This window comes from Sciurus carolinensis, chromosome 4 (assembly GCF_902686445.1).
Source record: "Sciurus carolinensis chromosome 4, mSciCar1.2, whole genome shotgun sequence".
NCBI lineage: Eukaryota > Metazoa > Chordata > Mammalia > Rodentia > Sciuridae > Sciurus > Sciurus carolinensis.
The window spans coordinates 7,834,450-7,844,572 of NC_062216.1; the positions used below are offsets into that span (position 1 = coordinate 7,834,450).

Sequence of the window (10,123 nt, forward strand, 5' to 3'; positions counted from 1 at the left end):
GTGTGTGTGTGCACGTGCATGGTTTTGTTGTTGTTAATAGTGGGCTCTGTGTGTGTGTGTTTGTGTGTGTGTGCACGTGCATGTGATCTGACACAGGGCAAAGGCCTCTCCAGAGAGGGTGCCCCGCAGGTGCTGGGCAGGCAGGAGCAGGAAAGCCCCCGCTGACCCAGGAACAAGTGGCAGAGCTGCTCCTCTCCCTTGGAGTCACCAGAAGTCACCTCTTCCTGTGCCTCAGTCCAAACCCTCCCCACCTGAAGAACTTGACGGAAGCCCAAGAACCCTGGGTGAAGGAGGAGTGCCCGGCTCCTGCTGGTGGACAGCCTCAGGCAGCGCAGTCCGCGGGAGCCTCACCAGGAGGCCCTGGTCTTGAAGGGCAGAGCAGCCCATTAAGCGCAGAACATCTAGCGTCCTATGGACGCGACAGGCGGATATGGTGCCCCAAATGGCCCGGAGCCACCTAAAGCCCTGCAGCCCTATGCTCTTGCCTTCTCCTAAGGTGGGCAGAGAGGCCAGCGGACAGTGGAGAATTTCCACACACCACACAGTTGTACCAAGCGGCTGCCCCCTGGTGAAGGGGCACCTGTGAGCCGGACAGTGGCCGGCCATAACTGGTGTGGCGAGTGACAACTGACGGAGGAGCTGTCCATTCAGGCAACACCCGCTCCCCCATGCCTGCCATTGAGCAGCGTTGGACTCAGGAAGCCCAAGAGGCAGGTTACCCTCCACTTAGCAAAGCCAGACGCAAGCAGGCCCCAGGTCTGCAGCGTGACATCAAGGACCAGCTTGTGCCAGGTTGCAAGAGCCAAGAGCGACTGTTTCAGGAATGCTGTCAGCTGGTAGTTCAGCACATTGTCATTCAGAATGAAATCATAAAAATTATGTAAAATAAAGTGATAGAAACTTCATATTAAGCTACATAAAACATGACTTAAATGACTTACATTAGAAACAAAGGCAATCAACGCGTAGGATGCACTGCCTCCTAACTATTTTAACTACATTTTAATGCTCTTTCTGCCCTTGCGGTCGTTAGGGTCAACTGTACCTGCACAGCAGAAGCACTCAGCACGAGTGCGTCGTCCTACGCCTGATCTTCACAGCTCCACACCCAGCCACGCCTGGTTGGTACTTGAAGTCAGCCGCTGTGGGAGCGTTCACACCACCATGGCCAAATGCTACCAGTCTGCGCTCGATTTGATTACGGAATTTTCTAGACTTAAAAGTGTCCTATGTTAGCACACCGTGAACATCACGAAAAATGGAGCAAACTCTCGTGGGTGTGTCAAGTCCATTAATCAGTTTGGTGCCCAGGTCAGTAAGTAGACATTGGTTCTCACACATCTTCGTGTTTCATCTTATCTTCCTAACATAAGTGAAAACATCAGCCAATGTTGATCAGCAGCAACCACAGCTTGGCAATCCACGATGGCAAAAGCTTTCATCGGAAAGCATTCTAAGGGCTTCAGTCGGCTACATAGCATTTATAACAAGGAATACTGTATCTTGCTGTTATTTGCAAATCATGAGTTACATATTATCTTATTATCTTTCATGATAATAAGATTATCATGATTACTTATTATCTTTCATGATAATAAGTTTTATAATGAATACGTGTGAGTATAGTACATTTGTTTCCCAGAAATCTGGTTGCTAAACCTTTCCAGCACACTCTGCTTCAATCTACAAGGAAACTACCTTGACCAAACAATATCCCCACCCACTGACATGTGCAGGGAGCCCATCAGACAGATGCCACAGGGTGGAAATCATTTCATTTCCATATCAATGTGTAGAGGAAGGAGGGTCAGTTTTTCTCATAAAGTCACTGATAAAAATCACGAAAATGGTTGTTACTTTGGAATCTGTCTTAATGCATAATATTTTTAAAATTTTTAAAATTTCATTCTTAAAATGTGTTTGTGCCACTGAGATGGTAGGAAAAAAAGAATCTTAAAATAATTTTATGTGATTTTTGACAATACAAGGTGGGACATCTGTAAAAGCAGGCAGTAGGTACTTCCGCTGTTGGTCTGACCACGGGAGACTCACAGCTGACCGTTTCACAATAGGACTCTTTCCATCAGGGACAGGAGCTAATTCTTACAGAACTACATACACATCAGTCTGCTTCAGAAATGCTGGCTTGTTTATATTTATTTATTTATTCATTTCCTGGTGTTTCCCAGAAAAGACCTGAGGCCACTTATATAAACATTCAGCACAAGGAAGAGGAAAATAGTCCACGAAATCAGACCGGAAGGCAAATCAGGGCAGAAAGCAAGAGTGGGGAGAAGCTGGTGGAGACACCTGGCACGCCACCGCGGACCGTGGCTCGCAGTGAGTGGCACACCTCGCCCTGCGCGACCTGGAGTCCAAAGCAGAGAGTGGAAAATGGTTTTCCCGTAAAGTCACACCCAGGATCCAGAGAGGCACACATTTCCCAGATCTGTAGTCGGAAGAATTCTCCCCTGACTCCTTCCAGGAGGGTCCTGGGAGGACCCTGAGCAGCAACAGGCCCCTGGGAGCCCCCCACCTCTGCCTGAGCACCTGCAGAGGACAGCGTGCCTGCACCAGGAACATGCAGCCACGCATGACCCAGGCAGGTCATCCTCTGAACAGCCCAGGCACTGAGATCCAGACACACGGCTTTTGGACGGGCTTGATACGGGGGCAGGACCCAAATATCTACCTTCATGTTTTTACAATCATGTTAAATTCATTTCCTCTTTTGAGAAATATCACCAAAGCATGCTGCCCTTTTTGAGATTTCAAAATAAACACTACATAAAAAATAATCAAAGAACTTGTCATGTAAAAGGTGTCTTTTCTCTAACTGCAGGGCTCCTCTGGGATCTGACCATGAGAACTGAGTGGGATCTAGAAGGGCGGGAACGGTGTGTGCTCATCAAGTTTCATGTGCCTGAGAATTAGGGTTTTGGAGTTCAATTCTGATAACCCTGTGATGTGTTATCATCAACAAGTAAAGAAAACTCGGAGGCTGTGGTCAGCTCACCTGAGGCAGGTCAGGATACCAGAACCCGGGGAGGCCAAGTCACCTGTGAAGAGACTCAGTGACCTGCCAGGGCACGAAGTCGGGAGCGGCAGGGCTGGAACCTGAACACAAGCCTGCGTCTAAGCCCCCCAGGAGACCCCCTCGCAGACACAGCTGCTCCATCTTGCTGCTTTGCTCCTGCCCTTGCCACTGCTCGTAGTCCCAGCACCCTGAGAGGGGACAGTGATGCCTCACTAAACAGCAGACTTGGTGATTCCAAACCTTGCTGGGTTGCGGACCCTCCTGGGAAACGACTGAAAGCCACAGCCCTTGTGGAAGATGCGTGCACACACACACAGACACACACACACACACACACACACACACACACACAGAACTCATGGACAGGTCCAGGGCACTTGGACTTCACGGAAGCACAGGAGTCCCGGGTCTCAAAGGTCAGAACCGACTTGGCCCCCTGAGCACAGAGCAGCCACAGCCCTAGGGACACTACAGATGGGTATGCGTTTCGCAAATGCTTCTGCACTTGAACCACGCTGCTAGCAAGGCCTCCCGAGCCCCGCCTCCGCATGCGGATATCAGGGTGTGCAAAGAGGCCAGCAGCGTGGTGATGGCAAGGGCCCCCAGAACTTCCTCGTGTCATACCCTCACTAAAGGGGAACCAAGAGCCACACGGTGGCCATGGCCTTAGGGCCCAGACTCCCATCGCGTGACTCTATTTAGGTCACTGCCTGGGGAGGGGTGCGCTCTAAAGGCGGCTGCCTCATGTGCCGCCAGCTCCCCTTCACCCGCCTTGCAGGAAGCAGATCATGCCCTTTGGCAAGGGCTCCCTCCTGTAAGAGCCCCCGGGGAGGCACCAGAGTGTGTCTGCAGGGTGATCAATAGCTCTGTCCACAGCTCTTCCTCACGCCTTAGCCTTCACTTAAGAGACTTCATTCAGGTTCTGTCCTTGTTTCTTTCAACCGTGGCCCGTTTACAGGTTACCCCTCTGTGGGCCAGACACCGGCGCTCAAAGGGCAAGCAGGCTCTGCCAGCCACCCTTGAGGCACTCGAGAGAGGCTGGCAGTCCCGCAAGACAGAGCCCTAGCAGGCACTGAGGCACTGAGGACACAGGGATTGACTGGTGCACTGTGAGCAAAGAGGAGGCGTCCACACTGCCCCTGAGCTAGAAAGGGAGACCTGCCTCCCTGAGGAGGCGGGAGGGACTCCAGGCCGAGGCCAGCAGAAGCAGACCAGGTAAGGCCAGGCATGCAGGGCAGCTGTGTGGCTGGAGGAGTCCAGGGGAGGACAGCTGGCAGTGGGGAAGCAGGTCTGACGGGAAGGTCGTGGGGGCCGACGGTGATCCTCACTCTTAAGCTTTGGCGCTCATCCAAGTCCTGTGATTCTCATCTCAGTGTCGTGATTTCATCTAAGCGCTGTCTTCCTGCAACTTGGTGATTCTGTTTTCTTCCTGGACAGATTCTAAGCATCTCTAATCTGGTGAGGCATCACTTTTGAGCAGGGCGCACCTGCCCTGTGGAGCCTGCGGGGGTTGGGGCTAGGCTGCTCTGCCTGCCGTTCCCTCTCCGCACCCTGAACCCCCAAGTGGGCCGCTGGCCTCTGAGGCCTGTGCTCACAGCGGCACCAATCAGGGCGGCAGGATGGGGCCCCCAGGTCAGGGTCTCCGCTCAGCAGGGAGGGACTTCCAGTCCCTATGCGTTTTCCCACAGAGAAAGCAGCTACTTGAGAGGCCACCGCAGAGGCCCCAGATCCCGTGGGGACGGTGGAGCCTGAGGGTGGCAGATTCTATGTGGTGGGAGACAGGGTTTTGTGTGGGCTTTGGGTGCTCCTGTCCTCCATTCTGGGCCTCTGGCTTCCTTCCTGCAGAGGACTCAGGTCTGGGAAGCTGGGTCTACACCAGCACAGTGAGCCCTGCAGGGCAGACCAGCCTGTGTTCAGCCCCATGTCCCCCCAAAAGTGAGGGCTTGGAAAGTGTGCTGAATGAAAAATTAAGTGGACACAATTGGGGTCCCCAAAGTGGGGACACAGCACTCTCCCCTGAGTAAGGCAGGGATTGGGAGAGAGAACGCAAAAATACGAAAGGCCTCCCACAGTACAGAAGGCTCAAAGAGGGGACCACCAGGCCACGGACGAGAGTTTTCCAAGACAAGGGGTCAAGTTCAGCTCTTGACCCCTTCTGCTCTAAGGCAGGATGAGTGTGAATATTTTCAAACTTTTTAGTTTGTTCATGATTCTAGATTCATAATTCTAGTTTAGATTTAGACCCTAGTTTATAATTCTAAATTTGTAGAGAAATTGCAAAGATAGTAAAGAGAATTCCCATACACCCCTCACCCAGGTTCCCTGCTCCCTGCATCCTACCTCACCAGGGTACATTTATTTGCCAGGACTAAGGCACTGACGTTGGTACAATGATATTAATGAAAACCTGGGTTTTGTTGACATTTGACCTATCTTTCCACTGATAACTTTTGTCTCTGGGATTCAACCCAGGATGCAAACGCAGGATCTAGTTGTTACACCTCTTTATTCTCCTCTGAGCTGTGATTCATTTCATATATTTTCCTGTTTTATGACCTTGACACTTTTGAAGGTCAGATATGTTGCAGACTGTCCCTCAGTTTGGATTTATCTGATGTTTTCTCATGATTAAAACCAGATTACAGACTTAGGGGAAGACTAGCATTGTAGGAAAAGTGACTCGGCCCTGGGGTTTGACTTGGTCCCATGGCTCAGCTGGTGTCTGGAGGGCTCTCGGCCTCACAGCCATGTTCTTCCTCTCCACCTGCCAGGTCCCTCCTCTCTGCAGGTGGGGAGTAAAGTGGCTACGGTACTGTGGAATGCTGCACTCATGCAAGTGGCCACAACCTTTGATTTCGTGTTGGGAGGGTCAAGGAGGGTAAAATCCGTGGCCAGTTACAAAATGGACAGAAAAGTGGTCCAGTCCCCAGGATCGAAAACATCTCTCAAAGTATGTTAGCAGCTCTCCTTTCCTTTTCACAGTTGGCTTTTCCTGGTAAAATAAATCTCTTAACCAAAGGAGTAATCATTACATCTATTCTGAATGCATGGAAAAATGGAACAACCTCATTCACAAACAAACAAAACAACACCAGCCATTGACCTTGAGCCCGGCGCTCCCATATGTTACTGCCAGCCCCGCGGTCCTTCACGGGACGCTGAATACTGTGCCTCCAGTTTGCCTCTGGCCTGGTGTCCCATCCCACCTCCCATGTCCAGCCACATCCTCTGTGACACACCCTTGGCCTTTTCCAGCTCAGAGCCCAAGACACAGCATCTACCCTGGATGGATGAGCTTCTAGAAACAACAGAAATCCCTGCGAAAGAGAAGCAGCCATCTCTTCCTAGCCAGGGTGCAGACCATACAAATCCCTCTTTCTACACCGAGCAGCGTCCCTCCTACTCACCCGACTCGAGGGCTCAGAGCACTGTTGGCGCAATGTACAGAAACGAGACGGTCATTCACTGCCAGGGGCAGAGACCTACCTTGCTGGCTCCCGTGGCTTCTCGCCAGAGCTCTTCGGAATCCAGTGCCCTCACAGTGGAGCCACTTTCTGGCGGTGACCAGCAGCCCTCCATGTAATTGGGAAGGAGAAGCCCAACCTCAGGTGGAGTCCCCTCATCTCAGGCAGTGTGTGTAGCTCGTGGCTTCCTGCCGGCAGCAGGCAGAGCATCTGCACCCCAGTCTGCACCAGCTGCCCTCCCAGAGCCAGCTCAACAGGAGCCCTGAGTCTGCAGCCCTCAACCCTGCAGCCGGGCACTGCGAAGGCTTCTGTGGGCTCACGGGGTCTTGTGGCCCCTCTGTCCCACAACGGCCCCTGAGGATGGTCCGCAAGCCGCTGGATTTTCCCCAGCCTCGGGCCACTTGGTCAAAATGCCCCTCTGCCTCCCCGATGTTTTCTCCTGGGGCTTTGGTTTAACAACATGGCTGATGTTTTCCTCGCCGAGTCTGGCGGGGTGAGCGAATCTCTAGCAAACTCTACGAGGCATTTTGTTCTGCCTTACAGACAAAAAGCCTGGCCTCTGCTTGTGCCACCTGTGGGAGCCAAGGCAGCTGTTCGCTCGGCCTCATGGGCTTTGCTTTGTCTTTTAAATGATGCTAATAATAGCCAAGTCACAGGACGCTCTGAGCACTGCATGGTAGAATGGGTACAGATGGCGGGCATGGGACTGGTGCTTGAGAAACGTGAATCCCCATTTTTATAGCCCCGCAGCTGTGGCTGGTTCTGATCTCGGAGCTCCTTCGACTGCACCACTCCACTTGGATGACCACTCGGCAGAGCAGAGAGAGCGGGGTGACGGGGACGAGCCAGACACCAGGCTGAGATCCTGGAGGCACGCGGGTCAGTCAGGGCCGTTTCTACTCCACGGTCCAGACCCTCAGTTTCCTCGTGGACTTTCCTGCCTCACAATTTAGGACTAAGGGAACAATTCTCTGTGAGTTCTTGTGGAAGACCTTTCGGCAGGTGTTCGCAGCAGCAGGAGCTGCAGCAGCAGTAGTATTCAGCTCTCGGGTTTTAAGTCACTGTGAAAACAATCTGCTTCTTTTCCCCAAAGGGTTTTGTGAGAATAAATGGATTGACGAATAAAAATTACCCAATACAAAGGACTCAGAACAGTGTCCAGAATACTGGGCATGCTCACTGCATGACAGCTATTATTAATTTATTATTATATCAACTTCCTGATGCCTAAGAGTTGGACCTAAGTATTAAATACAGATTGAAAGAGCGTCAAAAGTCTTAAATTTACCATTTATAAAGTGACTAATTTGAGAGCCAGGCATAGTGTCGCAAGTCTATAATCCCAGCAACTTGGGAGGCTGAGGCAGGAGAATCCCAAACTCAAAGCCAGTCTCAGCAATTTAGTGAGGTCCTAAGCAATTTAGCGAGACCCTGTCTCAAAATAAAAAATAAAAAGGACTGGGAATGTGGCTCAGGGGTAAATCCCCTTGGGTTCTATGCTCAGTACCAAATAAACTAACAAAAAGTTACTAATTCAAGATGAGATTACCCAGGCTTATTATTTCAATTCAATTAACAGAGCAAACTTTTTTGAACCTCTCCTCTACTCTGTGGCAAGCTCACACTGGGGGGAGGTCAGTTATCAATAGGCACATTCCCCTCCCAGGGACTCAGCCTAAGGGCATCGGGTGGCTTCTCCTAAACAGGCAATTGCAATCGGGGAGGCAAGTGTGGCTAGAGAAGCCCCAGCAACACCCAAGAGCAGAGCAAAGGCGGGAATCGCAACCCCTCCGAGATCACTGGGAGAATTACCCAGGAGGCAGCCTTAATGTGATTGGTGACTAAGAATCTGGCACTGCTTCTCAAAGGCACAGCCCTGGGCTGAGAATTTTACTAAACAGAGACCCTGTGATGCTGCTGGAATTGCCTCTCATGATTTATCAGTGGAGCCTGAATGTACAATTTTCAAACAACTTTATATGCGTGAACCCTAGTATTAAAGAATGTAACAGGGAAGAAGAAATTCAGGTCCCTGGGCAGAAAGCCCATTTTCCTGACTCGGCCCATCTATGCAAGGTGACAGTAGAAAGGCGTGTGGAGTTTGTACAAAAGCAGCTTGTCTGCTGGCCCTGGGGTTCCTGGGGAAAAGCCGCCTCTCTGCCCAATCCCTGTAGACAGAAGGCACAGAACATGTGTGCACACACGGATCCAAGCAGTCACTCAGAAAAGAACAAGGAAATGATGTTGCTCTTGGGTTCCAGATATCTGAACAGAAGTGAAAGTTAATTTCAGCCATTTTCACCTTCACGGAGTCACAGAGTCCATGAGAAAGGGGAGGTGGGGAAAGAACTCAGGGAAGTTAGAAAATGGTGAGATGGGCCAGGAGGCTGCGTCCTTGGCCAGACGCTTTTGTTAGAGAATCTCAGAGAGGTCCTCTCAGGCCTGGACTGGACAGACCCCAATTCAGAAGTTCCAGTTCTGCGTTCAGCCTCACTGACTCCCCCATTTATTTTTGCACATTTAAGATGTCTTATGCAAAATTCAGAATTCTCCTTCCATGAGTCTGCATCAGCCTCCTGATACAAGTCATCTATGATCAAAATCAACAGCTGTGGGCATAGAATATTTGAGTGGAGAATCATCAAAATAATTCAGTTCAAGATTTACCTCTGGAATGGGAGTGTGAGAAGTTGGGCAATTTCCTTTGGATGAAAACAAATATAAAATTAGATAAAATTGTTTAAAAAACATCAGGGCACTGATAAATGCACCAGGGCAGACAACAAATCAGAAAGTCTGATCTTTAGGATCTGCAACAGTATCAGACAGTCAGGAGAGTGTGGTCTTCTTGCCGGAGGTTCCTGCCCTTATCTCGGGTGAGGAAAACCACAGGTTTACTAGTGGGAATGGTGGACTTGGTTTGAAGTCTGTCAGCAGACACCAGCAGCTGTGCCAGCTGTAGGTAACAGATTTGATCTGAGATGGGGAAATGAAAAACCTGCAGTTTTATGGGTTAAAACTTATGCAATCAGTTCTACACAGATGCGAAAAACTGCAGGCTTCCTGGCCTAGGTTATAGCCTGAGTTCAGGTTGGACAGAAAATCAACCAGAATTGGAATGGAGAGATCCCAGAGTGAGGGGGCTATGCAAGAAAGGACTGAGAAAATAAACTTCCTATACATTCCTAACTGACTGCCTTAACATGCAAGAGTGGGTCGGTGGATGGGGGAGACCCAAGAGTACAGCAGCAAGTGAGAGTTAAGGGGGTCCGAGCTTTGGCTGCAAATTTGAATGTGCTTCTCCAGTCACACACAGTGGGCAGTGGAGGGTGAAAATCTTCCTCATTCAAGATGTCTGAGCATCTTGACCAAGCAAATGATTGCTTGGTCATTACACAAGGCAGAAAGGAAGGTCACCCTAGGAAACCAGACTGAGAAGCAAGTAAAATATTTACAATAAGCACTACTCTGTGATTTTAGTGGCTGAATGTCATGGAGAAGACTAATTCTGCCCTTTAAGTCCAGATAAGTCACTAAAAGTTTTTAAAAAATAACTTCCAAGAAAACAAACACTCATTCAGAATCACTGTAATATTCAGTTTTCAACCCGACATTACTGGAT

At 50.2% G+C, this 10,123-nt stretch overlaps 1 protein-coding gene across 1 annotated transcript in view; it reads right to left on the bottom strand.

The window, feature by feature from the left end:
* Positions 1-7,088, bottom strand: part of Blk (BLK proto-oncogene, Src family tyrosine kinase) — a 56,260-nt gene extending 49,172 nt beyond the window's left edge. Inside the window, exon 1 of the mRNA XM_047549351.1 lies at positions 6,524-7,088. The gene's annotated coding sequence lies outside the window, so the exon portion shown is untranslated. The remainder of the gene's footprint in view (positions 1-6,523) is intronic.
* Between the last annotated feature and the right edge of the window lie 3,035 nt (positions 7,089-10,123).